At 33.0% G+C, this 20,891-nt stretch overlaps 1 pseudogene; it reads left to right on the forward strand.

The window, feature by feature from the left end:
- Positions 1-3,644: 3,644 nt before the first annotated feature.
- On the forward strand, positions 3,645-14,460 carry LOC149569845 (serine acetyltransferase 5-like; annotated as a pseudogene).
- The last annotated feature ends 6,431 nt before the right edge of the window (positions 14,461-20,891 follow it).

Below are 20,891 nucleotides of genomic sequence, written 5' to 3' on the forward strand. Positions count from 1 at the left end.
TTTTCTTTAAAAAAATGAAAAAATGAAAATAAATTCAAAGTAGAATTAATTATACATAGTTTTCCTTGTATTTCAATCCTACATGTACATGGGTGATAGATGATTATGATTTAAGAACATCAGTGATATATAAACAAAGACTTTGTGAACTAGAAACCTATTTTAAGTCTACCTAGTTTGGTTTGTATTATATTGGCATCAGTATTTTTCTTTCATGCAAATCATGTTACTTGACTAGCATAGCAATATGGAATTAAAACATGTTCAGTGGTATCAACAAATGGTTTTCATGACTTTCAACTAGAATAAAAAAGTAAGAACTTTCGAATGGCATTTATGAAAGAAAGTATGAACATAGTCTAACATGGTTTGGATCTTACATGACTAGTCGACTCTTTGCTTGTTGTAGCTAGAATATGATCTCCTTCCTTACGCGCTCTAAACCCATAGGTAAGGATAGCCATGGAGGTGAGTTGGAAATAGAAACAAATGAATGAGGTTAAGGCCACATAGATTCTCTTCCTTGTGTAAACATATGCAGAGAAAGAAGCCATGAATGCAGAGAATAAAATAGACTACGAAAAGATACGATCATGAGACTCCTTAAAAGGAAATCATTTTGGCTCTTCAACAAGCCACAAATGTAGAGAAAAAAATAGACTATGGCAAGATACGATCATGAGACTCCTTAAAATAAAATAGCTTTGGCTCTTCGGCTACCATCAGTTATAAGAAGCCATTCGAATGCCATTCAAATTGAATAAATGAAAGAAAAGGGAGGGAAAGAAAAATAAGAAGTTGAAGAGTTTTTTCATTACTATTTTATTATTATTATGTATCCTTATTTACGTTCATGTGTATATATTGATAATGTGGCATCATTAGATTACAACTTATAATTTATTAGTGTCACCTTATTTTTATATACATATGTTCATATTTGAGAATGTATAACAATGATTAAATAATAATAGATTTATTGATAATTCTTTAAAGGTATGAATTATTTTTAATTTATAGTATTTATTATATTGTTCTTTTAATAGCTCATGCAGTTCCACAATGCAGTATGTTGTCAAATCCTAGTATCCTTGCCAACGTAGTCTTAGATCAAATATGTTGATTTTGATGACTGGATCATTCGACCATCCCCTTTCGATGATCCCATTTAGGAATTCTTTTCCTCTCTTTAGTCTTCTTCTTGCATTCACTCAAACATATATTCTTGCCAAGACATTAATTCAAGATATATTAATTGTTAATTCAAAACCATTACTGATCATCTAGTGACTATTAGAGATTTCATCAATGTCTAAATAACTAACTCATTTCACATGATCATGAAAATATCTCATTATCAATTGATACAACATATATAATTCAACTAACTCACTTCACATGATTAGGAAAGAAATAAATTGATACAATGTCTATAATTAACTAACTCACTTCACATGATCAAGAAGAAATAAATTGATGCAATGTCTATAATTAAATAACTCACTTCACATGAAAATAATTTGTTAAAGCAATGACTATTATCAATTTAAAATTTAGGACAAAAATTTGGGATGTAACAATACATATAAATAAGTTCTCAAAAAATTATGTTATTCTAATTTTCTATTACTGTGCCTTGAAACCGTGGTCATGCTCTGTAATATGGTAGTATTTTGAAGTTACTTATATTGCATATGTTCTTCCAATTGAGTGTAACATCTTTCAAACTTTAAAAAATTCCACTTCATTTTTTTGAAATATCAAAATCTTGAATTGAAATCAATTCACTACCTGTGTAGTAGGGTATTAGGAATTATTAAAATGTAGTTTTGTAATCTACTTAATGTTGAATAAGGCCCAAAATCTAGCCATACAAACATAAGGATGATCCACTAGAGTCACTTCAAGATGCTAGAGTAACATGCAATAAATAAATAAAACAAAAGCATGCTCTAAAGCTTCCTGACTTGGTCGTTGGTCTAAAGTGAGGTGGAGTATCATTAGATGTGGACAACTACCAACTTGGAAAGGATGAACCAAAGGTCCAAGAAAATATTTTTTGGAAACATGAAAATGAGATGCTTAATGATTATACCTTGCACATGTCATGTGAGATTGAAAACTTTGAGGCTATTTTAGGTTTGGAGTACAAAAAAGGGATCAATGATGACTACTCATAATCATATAGTCATAGAAGAAAATTGAACAATAAGACCAAACATATTGAAGATGGAATTGTACATGTAATGGTTTAATATTGTGGGAGCTAAATAGTGAGAGAGAAGTTTTTGACATTAGAGAAAGGATGTAATATTGAATGTCAAAATGTTAAGAAAGATAAAATGTTTCATGAAAAATGTGACATAAAGGTTGAAAATTATTATACATGCAGAGATGAGGAATTTCTCTCCCAATTCATGAGAATGTTCTTGATTTGGATTCCATGACTAGAAAAATTAAGTCTATTTTGGAAGATTTTGAGTTTTTCTAATAGAATCGTGCCACACTATAGAATCAAGTTAAGGAACTAACTTAAAAGGTCAAAGTTATTGATGTCAAGTTTAAGAAGATAATATAGATGCAACCCTCAATAGTAGGAATAGAAAAATTTAAAGACAAGATAAAAGGGTTGTGTGTTTTAGTGAAAACCCTATAGCAGGAGAATAGTCAACTTCAAGGAGAGAGTACTAATAGAAAAAATGTGTATTTTCAAGATCTTTCCCATAGTAGGAAGGAAAAAAAAATTTAAGTGCAACCATTTGAGCTTTCCCATGTTTAGTAAATTCACTTCCACAATTGTATATCGACACCATGTCAATAGAGAGATGGTTGAATGTAAGGAAATTCATCTTGATGAGATGCTTCCATCGGCAGAGTGTCCTATCGTACTATTCCATGGACACCTACCCATGGCCAGTGTGTTTCGCAAGCAACCCATGGACATTCTCCCATTGGGTATTTTATCTCTTCACAAGTCCCCTCTTGTTGTCCGCATAGATTTACTTTCCTCAATGTTGTTACCTTATATTCTCCATGGGTTGTTTTATAACTATGGCTAGTTTTTTGAAAGCATGGAGGTTATATAAAGGAATGAATGTGAGGCGCTGTAGATGTGAAGAAAGGGAATGAGGGCATTGAACCCTGTAATTGTTTCCCTTCTAGATACTCAAATGACTCTAACTTGGGATTTGTATAAGGGTTGTAGGTGCTCAAGAAATAAACTATGGCTTAACAGTTTATGCGTACAAGAAATTGTGAGTTGAATCATTATATGTCCCACGACATATCTCTTATTTCCACAAAGTAAGACTATATGTTTCCACAGAGTTTTTTGTGAGTTTGGCGGTAGGTATTCTAGAATCTTGTGGAATGGGCTTTCAATTCCCATGTCTGATGTTTTAACCTACCACACTTCAGTGAGTAATGGGGTTGAGTCTGAGGAAGAAAGTAATTCTACAAAAGTTTGAAGTGACACAGTGGGGGACCCACATTCTTCACCCCTCCTCAGTTGTCAACTTCAGCACACTTGACCATACCAACCTCACTCATTCCTTGTTTGGATAGCACCATGCCTTGGTCATTATGATCTCACTGATGGTGGCAAAGGCTATCCCACAGTAGTAGCAGAGGCTATCCCATGGGAAATGGTAGAGATGGTCTCGCAGGTGGTGGTATATATTGAGTTGCCAACACTAGAGCCTAAGCCCCAAGTTTATTTTGATGTGGTTAACTCTGATGCGATATTCACCATATTGTCCTCCTTATTAGTGAATGCTCAGCTGGTATAGTCAGCTCAGCCAGGACAATAAGATGAGAGCATGGAGCCAAAAGACAAAACTGATGGATAGATTGAGCACCTTCCTATGGTAGTAGTTCTGACTCATCCCTACTAAGGTTGGTCCATCCATTGAGTCTTTGAGGCATCTCAAGGTATTAGCTGCCATATCAAAGCCATAGGATGTGGGACTGCATAGGCCGAGGATGCGCCCAAGGTAGAGGAGGCTGCATCAGATGTGGTCATGACTACTATAGTCAAGGCAAAGATAGATAGTGATGGGGAATGGCTGATGGATGATGTGTGAAAGGAGGATTATGGGTTAGATGAAGATAGATACAGAGACTACCTCAGGGCTATGTGGGTTTCATAGCAGAAGGGACACAATGTGGCATTGCAAGCTATGACTCAGCAAAGAGAGTGGCATTTGGTCCGGGCTTATATTTGGGGGGTTTGTCCTGAGAAATTTTTCTCCTACTTTGAAGATGGAGGATGGCCAGTAGTTGAGACACTAGAGATGTTGGCCCGATTGGGACACCCAACCTCAGTTGGGACCGTGCAACACTCTGATGGAGAAGCTAGGGCACAAGATTATAGGATTGTATAAGGGCATTTATTATGCTCACAGGCATGTAGAGGTGAACAGGGTATTGAAAAGGATTGCAACTAAGAGATCTCTATCAGTAGAGAGGGAGACTAGAGAGAAGATAGTCACGGACTTGGCCAGCGAGCAGGAAACATGGGCAATTGAGCGTCTAGCATTTTTGTGGGATAAGGAAGTAACCGAGTAGGAATTGCAATGAGCCAAGACCCAGGCTATGGATGCAAAACTTCTTCTAGAGGAGGCCATAGAGGTTAATACATGGATTTAGAAGGATTTATACATATTAGGTCTATGAATTGCACTAGCAGAAGCACTCTTCAGGGGCACAACCTCCTCTAGTATTTTTTGTTCTTGTTGTATTTTGTTGTCTCCTATTTTGTTAGCTATCATGCGACAACTTTTATTTTGTGGGGGGGAATGATGTCATTGGTAGATATTGTATATATTGTGTAGCCGACATCGTCAGTAAATAGCATGTAGCCCACTTGTAGCTAATGGACCCCTTCGGAAAGGTTCTTCAAAATGGTATATGTACACTGTGAGAAATCATTGTAATCATTCAAGAATAATGTAATATCTTTGACATATGAAAATAATAAAAGGAGTATTGCTATTCTATACTATTTTCTATGTGTATTAATCTATTTACCGTGTATGGTAAACAGTAACATCAAGAGTAAGAGGCAAATATACAATGGTCACTGAGATCAAGGGAGTAAAGAAAAAGATCTAATGATCAAAATCATAGTCTAAAGAAGACATAAATACCAAATCCTAAGGACATGTTAGATCTATCCTTGTTTTCTCCATTACTCCTAATGTGACTTACATTTCTAAGAATAGTAATTGAGAGCTAATCATTCATTGGTTAACATGCTAAGAGGCTGTGTACTTATAAGAAAATAGACATAGTAATGAAAGTTCATTTGAGCAAGGAATATTTTAAGAGAAGTTTTGTTATTGTTATTGATATAAATAGATACCCTATTGCAGTTATGGTTTGAAAACATTGTCGCAATTTTATGAGTCAACTAGACATGGGACATTATATCTGCACTATGGTGGAATCTATGCTTTGGCTATTCCATATAGAGGCACAAAAAATAACAAAGACATATGTTGTTTGCTTCACCTTTCTATATCTAATTTCATGGATGATGTGAGAAGAGTTGCAATGATGGCACATTGATTTTTTCATACTCTAAACCTGAGAAGACTCCAAGTCTCAATAATAGTAGGAAAAAACTTAAAGTAAGGCTATTTCTCTAATGTAGCTTTTAACATTGGATTTTGCAAATTTTTTTGGTCAAGGTGTTCTTATAAAAATGTCTATGGTTCTTATGAAAATAAATGAGGGATGCGAACCTCGTGTTGATAGCTAAACCCTCAATATTATAATATCCTCAACCCACAACACCTCCAACAACATATTTAGCTATAAAATTTCCTATTGTCATGTTGTCTATGTTAACAAAGGCTAAACCCAAACCAAAGAAATATGTTAACTAGAAAATCTTTATGGATGAGGGTAATACACTTGGACATAAGGGACATAAAAAACACTAGTAGGATTTGTGTTACTAAGGGACATAAGGCCATCTAAGCATGAAGTATTCAATTTGACGAATGCACCTTTATCAATTTTATAACCTAGATGTGGCTCAATTCCCCAACCTTATGCATATGCTATGTCTGTTGAGGAAGGAGAACCACAACCACCAAAACTACTTGAATATGGTACATGATATTAGCAGCAAGTGGACAATTTATTGATACAAATATTGAAGAAAATTGTTTCCAAAAAAAAAAAAACTTACTTCCAAATGTGCAAATTTTCTATTTCTCAATCCTAAATAAAATCAATCGAAACATTTAAATACTTGTGATTTGGCCATCCTTTTGAAAATAATAAAGGCCATCCAGCTCTTGTTATCCACTCCTAGAAACAATAGATCTATATAAAACTATAATATATGAATTATTATTTTAGTAATAATATATCCCTTGGATTCATGTATATTGTAGATGTGTTGGATGATGTGTAGCATTGAGACCATCTTAAAGAATCATTGTTTGAAGTAGAGGGATACAATATTATTCTTACAGCCAGACACACTTACCAGTGGCTTGACAACACTTATAGTCTGCCTTTGCTTTGAGAGAAAGATGTGTATTCTCTATTTTGCTATGAAACATTTGGGCAAAAAGGAATTCCAGATAAAGGATAGAACAATGACAATATTATTTAGGTAAGATCTAGATCTACTTGTGTAACTTGTTTATTTATTTTAATGAGCCTTAAAATCTCTCAAATTTTCCATTTTAAGGACAATATTATAGTATAATCTTTGAATATCTAAGGGTCATTATTTTCTTTCTATTATAAGATAGAAAGATATTGTTTAGTTAACTCTTTGAAGATGTAAATACCATCCTCAGGGTTCAATGGTTAATATCTATGTGTTGAATCCAGTGTCATAGTATCACATTGACAGGAGATATAGATGAAGTAGATGTCACGTAGACAATTCATGTATAACTAGCACTTGCACCATTAGAAGATGTAATGGTTGCACCAATAGGAATAAAGGTATTACTGACAAAGTCATGTCATGAAGAGAGTAATGTAATATTCTAATGATTTTTTTTCACTTAGAAATGAATTCTAAGAGAGTGATTATTTTGATGAATGGAATATATATATATATATATATATAGGAGTTACTATGACAGAGGATGCAATAATAATGTTTTCCATATGTATAAATAATGGTGCAAAGAAGGGTAAAACTGGTGTAATTCAGAATTAGGTCATGAGCCAAGATTAACACAAATATGTCACATGTCCATTAGTTACTAAAACATTTGCATAAAGGTGTGGCACAAAACTAACATAAAATATTATCGGGTTCAAAAGATACAAACAATTGAGTACAGACCTACGAGATAAGCCATTAAGTTCTTATTTTGAGAAAGTAACATTACATTTGGACTTTGTTAACTTAGGTGGAGTATGAAGGTGGTTTGAAGCCATATGATGAATGTGGAGGGATGATTGTGAAGACTTGGAAAGTTGGAAAGATCAGATCCACAAAGTAGATGAGTTCACACAAAGGAATATCATACCAGAGTCATCAGTTGTGACAGGGTATAGTAATTGATAAGTTGTGTTTGTTTGATTTCATAGAAGGTTGTGATTAAGTCTTTAGTAGAGTAATAAGGAAGAAAAAATCCTTGAGTACATTGTGATTGATTCTAGGTAGGTGGTACACCAATCTGATTGTTGGGTTGAGAGTGGTTAATGTGTAAGAACAAAGTGTTTTGGTAACTATAAAGGAATTATTAGTCATCACAAGAGGATACAAAAGGGATAAGGTTTTGGGTTTAGTCAACAAGTTTGGTGTTGTGTCATGTTGGTAGACATGGAAGAGTGAAGGATCTAGTCTTAGATCCCTAGTATGAGGTATGTAGAGGAGTGTTGGAATGAGAACCAATGAAGGTTATAGGATGTTGCTATATGAATGCTGATATACAAATGATTGCATAAGATGATGAATTATAGAATATAGATGCTAAAACAGTGAGAGAATTGTTCAATATGTGGAACTAGGTGAGTATTAGGCATTGAGTGGGATACTATGGATATTGAGAGCTTGCAGATATTTACGATTCTCTCTATAGAGATTGTCAAATATCAAATAGTCAAAAGGTAACCATTTCAAAGTGCCTCTTCAAAATATACCACTACTTCACCATTACTTGCTCACTTAGAATCAATAGTGCTTGTGTAAAAATTCCTTAATAGTAATGCACAAACATCCCAAACCCAACTTTTGAGAACATAAAATAAAATTAAGAAAATTAAAATGACACCCTCATGATTAGTTTCTAACAAAATTTTGGTTTAGTTTCTAATGCAATTATGATTTAAAAACATTAGTAACATATAAAGAGATACTCTGTGAACTAGAAACCTATTTTAAGTCTACCCAATTCGATCTCTATTAGACTGACATTAGTATTTGGCTTTCATGCAAATCATGTTACTTGACTCGCGTAGCAATATGGAATTAGAACATGTTTGATGGTATCAGCAAATGGTTTTCATGACTTTCGACTGGAAGAAGGAAGTAAGAACTTTTGAATCACATTTATGAAAGAAAGTATGAACATAGTGTAACATGGTTTGGATCTTATGTGACCCACAGTCAGCTCTTTTCTTTCCACAATTGGAATATGATCTCCTCCCTTACGTGCTCTGAACTCACTGGTAAGGATGGTCGTGGATGTGAGTTGGAAATATAAACAAATGAATGAGGTTGGTGCCACATAAATGCTCTTCCTTGTGTAAACATATGTAGAGAAAGAAGCCACAAATTCATAGAAGAAAATAGACTATGGCAAGATACGGTCATGAGACTCTGTAAAAGGAAATAGCTTTGGCTCTTTGGCTACCATCAGTTACAGGAAGCCATTCGAATGCCATTCAAATCGAATAAAGGGAAGAAGAGGGAGGGAAAGAAAAATAAGAAGTCAAAGAGTTTTTTAATTATTATTTTACTATTATTATGTATCCTTATGTATGTTCATATGTATGTATTGACAAAGTTGAACCATTGGATTACAACTTATAATTTATTTGTGTCACCTTATTTTTATATACATAGGTTTGTATTTGAGAATGTATAACAATGATTCAATAATAATAAATTTATTGATAATTCTTTAAAGGTGTGATTTATTTTTAATTTATATTGTTTATTATATTATTCTTTTAATAGCTCATGCGGTTCCACAATGCAGTATGTTGTCAAATCCTAGTATCCTTCTCAAGGTAGTCTTGGGTCAAATCTATTGATTTTGATGACTACATCATTCAACCATCCCCTTCTGATGATCCCATTTAGCAATGCTTCCCCTCTCTTCAGTCTTCTTCCAGCGTTCACTCAAACAAAAATTCTCTCCAAGACATTAATTCAAGATATATTAATTGTTAATTCAAAACCATTTTCAATCATCTAGTGACCATTATAGATTTCATCAATGTCTAAATAATTAACTCATTTCACATGATCATGAAAATATCTCATTATCAGTTGATACAACATATATAATTCAACTAACTTACTTCGCATGATTAGGAAAGAAATAAATTGATACAACGTCTATTATTAACTAACTCACTTCACATGATCAAGAAGAAATAAATTGATGCAATGTCTATAATTAACTAACTCACTTCACATGAAAATAATTCATTAAACAAATAGCTATGATCAATTTCAAATTTAGGGAAAAAAATTGGGATGTAACAATACATATAAATGAATCGATGTATAAGGAGATTTTAAAAACAATAAATTAAAGTTCTCAATAGATTATGTTATTCTCATTTCTTGTTACGGTGCCTTGAAACCATGGTCATGATCTATAATATGGTAATGTTTTGAAGTTACTTATATTGCATATGTTCTTTCAATTGAGTGCAACATTTTTCAAACTTTAAAGAATTCCACTTCATTGTTTTAAAATATCAAAATATTGAATTGAAATAAATTCACTAACCATGGGGTAGGGCTTTAGGAATCATTAAAATGTAGTTTTGTAATCTACAAAATGTGGAATAAGGCTCAATAGATAGCCATACAAACATAAGGATGATCCACTAGAGTCACTTCAAGATGCTAGAGTAACACGCAATAAATAAACATGTAAACATGTTCGAAAAAGAAAATTCAAGTTTATGAGGTATAGAAGTTGCATGTAGAGAGTAAGAAGAGAAAAATCAAGCTTTAAATGATGAGTCCCATGAAGTTCTTGCAAAAAATTATGATTTCAATGTTAGGTTAGATGATCCATTGAATGGGTAAATACAATGAGATTAAATGGGAAAATGAAATGAAAACATATAAAATGCTGGTCAACTATAGGAGACAATAATTATTCAGGAAGGATGACACCTACAATTGAAAGAGCTGGAGAGTTTAAAGGCTGAGCTTGAAGAAACATAAAAAAATCAAAACCTTTCAATTCTTTGAATTATCGGTGAAATTTAATCTATAGTGAACATTGATGTTAAATTTCCTGTGTAACATGAATTAGTCATTAAAATAAATAAAAGTTAATTGATCATTAGTGCACATCAAAGGCTTCTTGCAATATTTTACACAGCACAAACCACGTATGTAATTCATTTTTCTACATCATTTGTGATGTTTGTTACAATCAGACATATTCTTCAATAGAAGTATGGGCACAACCAATATGAAATTATTCTTTAATAATTTGCAAGAAAGAGTGGGAAAAAATCTGGTGAGCATGTTATATTAATCCATAGTTTAGTAACCTTTAGGGAAAAATATACTTCCAAATAATATAGAGTGACCAATCATCCTTCAACATAAAAAAATTTATTGCTATCTTTTTCCATACATTTTAATAAATTCAAAAGCCTAGTTATTAGTTTCTTGATAGCTACTTAAAATGAAGGGGTGTGCTAGCACAAGAAATTTTGATTTCTACACTTTCTTTGGCCAGAACAAAAAGTACCCACTGAATATGCTAATCATTAGAATATTGGGTTGAGAAAGCCTTCTCAACCCTTCTTACACTTTCCCTCATAGGGTTTGAACTCTTTTAACTTCGAATCTAGGCAATCCTTAGTAGAGCTGGTGGTTTGGAAGACCGAATCTTTGCTTGTTCCAATCCTTGGTGGGTAAATTGGGCAAGACTATTGAAGTTTTGAATATGCAATTCACATATATAAAGAATTTTGTAATCCCTTCTATAATCATGTTGCCATGCATGAAGAAAACATAAAACATGCACAAAAAAAATAAAATGAATGGAATATTGGTACATAGCAAAGCATTTCCTTCTAAATTATTTCAGTTAGTAATCAACTTTATGGGTCATTCAAATTATGTTAAAAATCAGTTAGCAAGTTGTAGAAACATTTTCTTTCATAAATTTAAGAACTAAAATATAAGTTGTGAAGGAGAATTTATGTGCATACATAAACACATATAAAGCACTTGTGAGATCACATAGTTAAAAAATGAAATGTGAAATACATAAATGCATATAAAGCACTAGTAAGATCACATAGTTAGAAAATGAAAAATGAAATATTGATTCCAAATACCCCGAATCAGGAAAATGATAACTGTGACCTACATGCAAAGAAGGTATATTCTTTTGCAGAAGTCTTATTTACTTTCTTCTGCAAAATCATGGTGGTGTTGCATATGCTGCAAAGGTTGGAAAACAATATTGAGGCAAGCAGATTATGCAAATAAAAGAGTAATTAGGGTAAATATCATTAACATGTAAAAGTAAAGACAAACATGCATTTCTTTTTGACAATGCCACATGCCCTTTCTATTTCCATGCATACTTATACCATTATGTAATGGCCGCACGCATGCAAACCATGGAAGCAAAATTGTCAAACATATGTAAAATGAAACCCTCATCACGAGGTACTGGTAGACACATGCCTAGAAACTCCAGTAACTTCTTATAGCTTTATTTTTATCTATTTTTTTCAAGGAGAAAATAAAATTACTACAAGGAAAATGTGAGAGATCCAATAGAAAATTATGAATTAAAATTCATAAATTACTTTTAATAGAAAATAATGCTTCAACTATAATATAAATGAGATCGTTCGAAAATATGCACAGGTTTTAAAATAACTAGTAATACTAAATAGCAAATTGAAAACAATAATCCCAGCCATTACATGGCAGAGATTAATAATTGCAAATAGCCAATAATATAATAAATTCTAAAAATAAGCAACTTTTCCAACCAGTGAGATTACCAGAGAAATTTATTTAGGACAAAGACCTGACATGCCATGTAATAGATAATGTAATTGGTGAGCTAACTTCAAGTACACACTTTGTTGATTCTCTTACTTCAAGTTCTTTATTGAAGTATATCAGTAGTTATATTGCTCAATCCACGCCATAAGATTCATTGTCCTTTATTGGGGATTTTTCATAAAGATTTCAAGAAAAGAATGCAATATCGCTATTGTTTATAATAGATTCTAAGAACAGATGAGGATGGAATATAACAACACAGGCACACATCTACACTTATGAATTTTGTCCTTAAACTTAGCCTTTCCTAAAAATTGGCAAGTATAATTGATAGAATCTTATTCCTGCAAGATGTTGTTCACACAGAGAGGGACATAGAAGAATTCAAATACGTATATAAGGAGTCCAAAGGATTCTAGTGAAGTTCAGCTGAGTATACCCTTCAGTTGGGTCCGCAGATCCAAGTGAAACCTAGATCAGAAACTTGCACAAAATGTGTACCATTATCATAATTGCAGAATAATCTAAAAATGAATTATATCAGATACACCCAACTGGAGAATATGTAAAGGCCAAACTAGACCTTGATCGTGAGCACCGCTTAAAGCATATTTGAACAATATTCAATGTGTTTGTAACCCCCGTCATTTCTCTATTGTTTCAAAAAGCCAACACATATTTTCTGTCAATATTTTATGAATACAGTCAAAAGTGTCACACAACATGAATCGAGAAAGGTGATAATGACCCTCATAAAGATGTGAAATGATTGAATAAACAACAAAAGACATATCAAATTTTAATTTGTTCTAAGATTGACATAAAAAGGCCAATCGAGAAATTTTTTGTGAGGGTGCTGCCGAATTTGAGAGAGTATGGCAAGATGCAATGAAGCATGAATGAGGTTGTCACTGTATAACTGTCATGAAGACAGTGATGAACAATATCAAAAGAAAGTAAAAGTATTTAGTTAAAGGAGGTAAGGAGGGTTCAATATAGAAATGCAGTGCCAAATTTCAAGATAATGAGAAAAATAAAGATACATGGAAATGATTTGAGAAGGTATGAATATCTTAACAACTATTTATAATGAGGAAGGTCTGGTGCTTTACATTTAGAACATTGTTATGGAGGCACAATGTATTAACGAGGTTATTACCTTCATAATGTCAAAATGAGAAATGACTCTAGCTGAATCAATGAACACAGTCTGATAGTAAAGCAATGATAAACTTCATGAAGTGAAGTGTGACAACAGATGAATATATTTAACACTAAGACTTTTGAACCAGATCATATTTTTCTCTTTTCTAATAAGCAGAAAAGTGTGTGCACCTTCTCAAGCCTAAGGTGGATGACGAATGTGATCTTTCAACCCTGTGCACTGTCCACATTAGGCACTAATACTTATTAAACAAAGGAACCTCTTCTATTTAAAAATTGCAGGTATACTCAATCAGCTATATGCAATTCGATCTACTTGCTCAATAGCATACACACTTGGGTTTGGCTCTCAATCTAGAATTGTTTCTTTGATAGTTTAGCTCCATTGCCATCCAAGGTTGCATCTCTTCCCTATAGAACAGGTATTGAAAGACCCTAAAACCCAAGGATGGTACATGTAAGGAAAGTACATTCTCTCTCATAAAACAATTGAGAATGTGGTGTCATTGCACCTAATGAACAAACTTTCAATCACCTCCATGCTGCCTACCGCAGATCTCTACAACCTATTTCTTGACATCTTTACACAAAACCATCAAGTACACCATGCCATTCTAGCTGACATTTGCATTGCGAAAGAGAGAGACCCTGCATGCAATTCCTACTGCCATTGTATACTCATCTTCAAGGGTTTCCTCACATGCCAAGCTCACCACATGGCTCGTTACCCCTAGTCTTAGGGTCAATTCTCCAAAGCAAGGTTTCTCAAGTGTTTGCAATAGACCTACATCCTACCACTGGGATTGGTGAGAGCATGGTCTTCCACCATCGGACGAGAGTTTTTATTAGCTAGACTATCATTATTGGTGACGCTTGGTGATACTGGCAACCATGGCATCAACAAGCATCCCAAAATTGGGAAGGGGGTTTTGATCAAGGTAGGGGCTTGTGTTATGAAAAATGTAAGAATTGAAGAAGGGTCTAAGTTTTGAGCCAGGGCTGTCATGCTCATTGACGTCCCGTGCAAGACGACTATTGTTCAGAACCCATTCAGATTAATTGGGAAAAAGCATATCCTACCCTATTAACTCCTGTAAGATGATGGAGCATATGTCTTTTGTCATGGAATGATCAAACTCTGTCATTTGATATTATTTTCAAAAGCTCATCCTTCATCTGCGTCTTTTTTAAAACCTTAATTGTACTTTGCATTTCTAGTATGTAGATAATGTAAGGTGTAAAACCATTCTAAATAGCTTCGAGTGCATAGACAGTCTTGTAAACCCAAAGAAATAATTAATGTAGTCAGAGCATTTGTCATAGTTTATACCATATGAAAGAAACTAATGTCTATTCTGATAGATGCATCAGAATCATCTAATTAAATTCTACAGCCAAAAATCAAAATTGGGTATTTGTCTTGATTCTGTTTATTATAAAACATGGATGCTATAAAGGATAGTAAATCAAAATTTGTCTAGAATAGAAGAAATCTAAGAAGAGTTCTAAAACTAGACAACTCTATGATAGACTCAAAATATAAATTTACAAATATATAATCAAAGGGAAAAAGATTCTATGCCAGAAAACTTTACCAGAAAGTCCCAACAATGAATCAAGTTGAAAGTCAAGGGACTTTTTATTACAAACAATGTGAGGATCGAAGCCTCAAAAGTATGATATAAATAAAGATGACATAATGAATTCCTTGCTTGCAATAATTATGGGTCTGTCATGGAGTTTATCTGATGTAATGGAAAATTGTCATATTACAATTGTTTTCCATCTGGTTCACTGCATTCTTTCTAACACAAGATTTACAACTTTATCCAAAGCTTCAAGCCAAATGAGTGAAATAGATGATGAGGACATAGTGCAATCTACAACTAATCTGAAAAATCTATAGACAATGTTAGCATTTAAGAATGTGATATTTAAATACCTAATGATTCTATAAGTAGAAGGCAGTACAGAGCAAGAGAATAGACTGCTAATGGCTAGACCAGATAGTAAACCACTTATTTCAACATTAGAGAAACTGACTATGATTCAAGGAAATAAGACAAGATTATCAATCACAAATGTACATTCACTAATAGAATTGAATAGTTTGATATAACCCACTTAAAAAAATCAAAAGCTAAGGAACACCCACCTATAGAAATCAATGGCTCAAGCACCCCAAATTTAACTTTCTAAGGTTGAAGTACACCCATTTATAGAAATTAATCTCTCGAGAATTCCTTCTTGTAGAAATATAATTGCACAACCACTTGTAGCTTTCTAATGATAAACTTCAAATATGCTACATCATAAAATTTAGAGGACTATACATACCCACTGATACAACAAAATTTAAATGTGTAGGGACAAAAAAATGCTAAAAATCGATGGTTGTGTAAGGTCCCTCCTCGTACGTACTTATTAAATATGAAAGTCCTTGTTAAATCTGTTATAGGAGAATTGAATGGATATGAAGTTATGCTTTATGTTGTGCATATCCTAATAAAATTTTGTAATGCCTCGCCAAGGGATCCAAAGAATTAACCTAGAATTTCACTAAGTTTGGTAGCATTTTTTTTAGTTTTTTTTAAAACATGATAGTAAATACCACATATAACTTATGCACAATAACAAAAGCAATAGCAATGTCCATGTAAAAGTAAACATAACATATATAACAGATTACATTCTTTAAAGATCCCTTAACATTGAATTACATCCAAATTAACTAACATACATGAATCCATCTAGTACAACAACCACATGAAATAATAATGATAAATCCAATGTTCAAACATTACATTTCCAAATGCTCAATCATCCACTGTACATGTCACAGGGTATGACAAGCTCAAAAGAATATACATATGTAGAATAAGGTACATCATCCTATTCTAATCCATGATACATTGAAGTAGCGATAATCACATGATACAATATCATAGAAGATCAAACATAATAAACTAAGTGCACGGTTTCTCCCAACTGTTAATAGCATCATAGACCATTGTGGACCCTAGCATCCCTATGTGCATAACATTCCAAATCACCAAAGAGATCATCGGTATTAACATAGTAGGAATGTCACTCCTAGCATATACAACATTATAAGTAGAAAGTAATCTAACATGCAAATATAAGCATAAGATAACATATGCTAATCATCAATGAAAGGATAAATATCCACCATCATGAAGGATGCATCAGCCATGATGTCTCAATGAATCTCAAATGATAAGAGTGGAAAAACACTACCACCCGACCGTGTGGTACCAAAGTGGTCCACTCCCACCATGCTGAGGAGATAATCTCAAGTCCCAAACAGACTATCCAAAATCACATAGCACAAATCTTTATAAGTGTAGGAATCCTAAAAGTATACTAACTCAAAGGTTCCAAACACAAAATTGACATCAAATCCTAGAGGCACACAATGACATGTAGGAACCTACTATGCAAGCAGGAAAGTGTCATCGCATTTATCACGTACAAGCAACCCTGGCAATTAGCTAAACTCCATGGGTCCATACTGATCCCATGCGGCCACTAGTATCCTCTCATACTGACGAGGCATACTACGGAATGCAAGGTTGCAACCATGCATTCTCACTACTCCCATCCTAGCCTGTACAAGCACTCAAGGCATGGGTGAGAACCAAAACTCTTATCTTTTTAGGTTCATTCAGTTAGTATTAGGTGTGAATGTTATCAGTTATTAATCCAAATTACAATGAGTTATGCTGGCAGCCTCTTAGGGCCCCGGCCCCCATTGCAAGCTAATTTTTGTCACTACATGCAGATATCCTATCCTAAGCTCATGGAATCATAAATCTGAAAATCACAAAAGATAATCCATAATAAAATCATCAAATATGCATAAAAGCATCAAATCTCCATGAACAAACATCCATAGAAAATCATGATCACAACAACTCTCTATTGGCAACTGAAGTATCATTGATAATCAAAAGTATCCAATGGTTCTCAATAACCAAAATATATCTCCATCATACTGATTTAAGACTCCAAGAATGGTTGAGTGAAACATGTCACATCACGACATCATCAAGAAAAAATCCACATTGCAGTCCCATCATGGCAACTAGAAACTAACCAAGGATAACTGATCGATGACCAAAAATGGTTAAGTCAAGTGTCTCATACATAAGAATCTCAACTATAATAATCAATAATTACAAACAATACATAGAGCATTCCATCACATCACCATGGTTGGGTTTATAAAGATCAAGATTAAAACATCATCATGACATCACAATCACATAACTCCCAAGCCTCTAGTAGACATCCTATAACTGGTCAACACTAGTCAACCCAAAACCCAAAACAATAGCATAAAGAAATTTGGTTTACACAATGCAAACACATGTTTTTGTTTTGCTAAATTTACAAACTTGAATTTAAATGCAAAAGTCTTGATTTACGTCTCCCAATTTAAATATCAAGTGGAGAAATTTCACATTTAACCTAACCCATGTTTTTGTATTGGTAGATAAATGTTTCTCCCCAAAAACCATTAGACTCAATTTTTTAAATGTTCTAAATGTCTCTTATATTCCCATTTAGACCCCCATCATTTTCAAAATAATATTTGAAATTCTTTTCATATTCATCTTTCTAAAATAAAAGCTTATATTGAACCGATATTCAACAATATAAAATAACTTGTTATTAAAGAATTACTCTTTAAATTCCACATATCTATTAATATATCAATTATTTATTATTAATAATGTATATACATACATATACTTATATATATATATATATATATATATATATATATATATATATATATATATATATATATATATATATATTTATACATACATACATGCATATATATATATATATATATATATATATATATACATATATATATAATTATTAACTTATAAATGAATTATATATAAAAAATTGAATAAACATTTGACAACACACGGCGAGTTTATAACTGCCGACACATATATATGTGTGACCCGCAAATCGCAGGGTACACTGCTGTCGTAGGTACACTGCAGACCGTAGGTACGCTATGGTACTGCAGTTTGCTTTGGCAATACCGCCGACAAAAGTGGGAAACACATCCCCCTGCTCGTTCAAATTTATAATTATAATTGTGTTTTATTAAAACGCATTCCTCTGTCGTGATGCATCATTCGCTCACTATGAATTATGTGACATTCAACTTTTTTTAATGAAATATATATATGTATATATGCATATGTGTGTATATATATATATATATATATATATAAGTATATATGTATATGTGTTTGTGTGTGTGTATATATATAAAAATATACAGAGTTTAATCAAATATCATAGCATATAGACATATATATATCTAATTATATATATATATATATATATATATATATATGTATTCAAATTTGGAAATATAAACATATATAAATTTCAGTTCTCAGAAATTTCTTATAAGTCTTTGATCTCAATTTTTTTTTCAATATTTAATCTAATGGGTTTGACTATGAATCTAAACCCTAGCCCCGTGTTCTTTTCAGATCTATGCATATAAATTTCTCAAATGAATTAAACTACCCATACTGAGAATGCATACAATAAAAATATGAAATTCCTCAGAAGACATATGGAAGACACGAAGAAGACAAGGAATGCAAGATGCAAAAATAGCATAAGTAAAATCACAAGAATCTACTTAGATTCTGATGCTAATTCGCTATTCCTCAGAAAACCCGTAGAGAAAGCTCCCTTCCTCAGAGTTCTCAAATCCTCCAATGCTCCAATTGCACTCCAAACACTATGTCTAAGCTTCTAGGAATGCTTGAATATAAAGAGCTCTCAGGAAACATCTAGAATGACTCTAGAAATAGCTAGAAGGTGTCACCAACTAAGCATGGGTCTTTTCCAACCTTCTAGATGCGTCATAAGGTTGTAGACACCATGTTCTTAATTGATGCACTAACCCCCATGTTGTTGACATAAGAGAAATAGAAAAGTGCGTTAACTCCCATGCAAGCTTATAACTCCAATTTAATTTTTTTATATAATTTCTATTTAAATATTTATAACTTTCATTTTAATTTTTATAACTTTTATTATTATTATTTATTTATTACTTTATTATTATTTATAATTATTATTAATTTTAATTTCTAATTTTCTTTTATTTAATTCTTTTTCCTCAATTAATTCACATTTAATTGATTATAATCAAAATATCAAAGATCACGATATTTTATATTAATTTTCTCAAATAATTAATATATTAATTAAATGTATTTATTAAGACTTAATTAATAGAAAATTCACCATAGACCTCGAAGATAAAAAATGAAAACCCATCATAGAGCAATTCACACAAAATTAGTCTAAAGGGTTAAAAATCACAAATCGTGTCATTCGACACATTTTGTGGGTAAAATATCCAGATACTTGTCCTACCTCACTAGGACAATTGGCTTAAAGATTTGGGATTTGGACTTGAGAATTTATCTCCCTTCTCTTATCATTGAGATAGTATAATAGGGTATGCTCATCCTGACAATTTAGGGAAGTCGATACCTGGTACCTGCAACCTGTAGAAAAACCATGCATGTACATACAATATATATAACGCTAAGCTAAATAGACAATGGTAGGAAGTGGTGCATCATGTAGATCTCGACTAAGCAGGTGACTATGACTCCCTTCCTTAACCATATCAGAAACGCCATACAATAAGAAAATACGCACACCATACACATGCTAGTATGGGGTAAGTATCCATAATAAAACACATGAGATAATAAACCATCTAACTAATCATCAACAATAACTGAAAGCAATGTAATGATCATCAGGTATGCATGAAATGTAAAGTCTAAATGATCTCATCTATCATAGTCTGATAATAACAACAACAATGTCCAGAAAAGATGTGAATGAGGGCAAGCACTACATCCACCCCCCCTTATGTTAGGTTTACTCTTGGAAGCCTACAAACAGTTAGGGATATAACTCCTGCAATCTAGTTACATCCTCCCATGTAGCTAGAGAATCATTAGTAGGGTCCCATTGGACCCTTACCTACTTGATGGTTTGACCCTTGAGGGTCAACTTTCGCTGCTCCAAAATATGAACTGGCTCCAAAGCCAGTTGCCTATCTCTAGCTGCAACACATTCGAATCAAGAACATGTACAATATTGGGAATATACTGTCGAAGCATTGAAACGTGAAAAACATCATGAATGTGAACTAGGTTGGGCAGTAGAGCAAGGTGGTAAGAAACCGAGCCAATCCTCTCTAAAACCTCGAATGGTCGCACAAAGTGAGGTGCTAGTTTAGAACCCTTTTCGTATTGGATCAAACTCTTTCACAGACACACTCTCAAGAAAACCTTATCACCCACAGCAAACTGCTTATAAGTCTTATGAGTATTAGCATACTTCTTCTACGTATCCCGTGCCATAGTCAAGTGCTCATGGATACGCACTAGCTGTTGCTCCATATCACGAAGCATCTCAGGACCCA

This window comes from Cupressus sempervirens, chromosome 3, assembly GCF_028749045.1.
Source record: "Cupressus sempervirens isolate cs-2001-9-10 chromosome 3, ASM2874904v1, whole genome shotgun sequence".
NCBI lineage: Eukaryota > Viridiplantae > Streptophyta > Pinopsida > Cupressales > Cupressaceae > Cupressus > Cupressus sempervirens.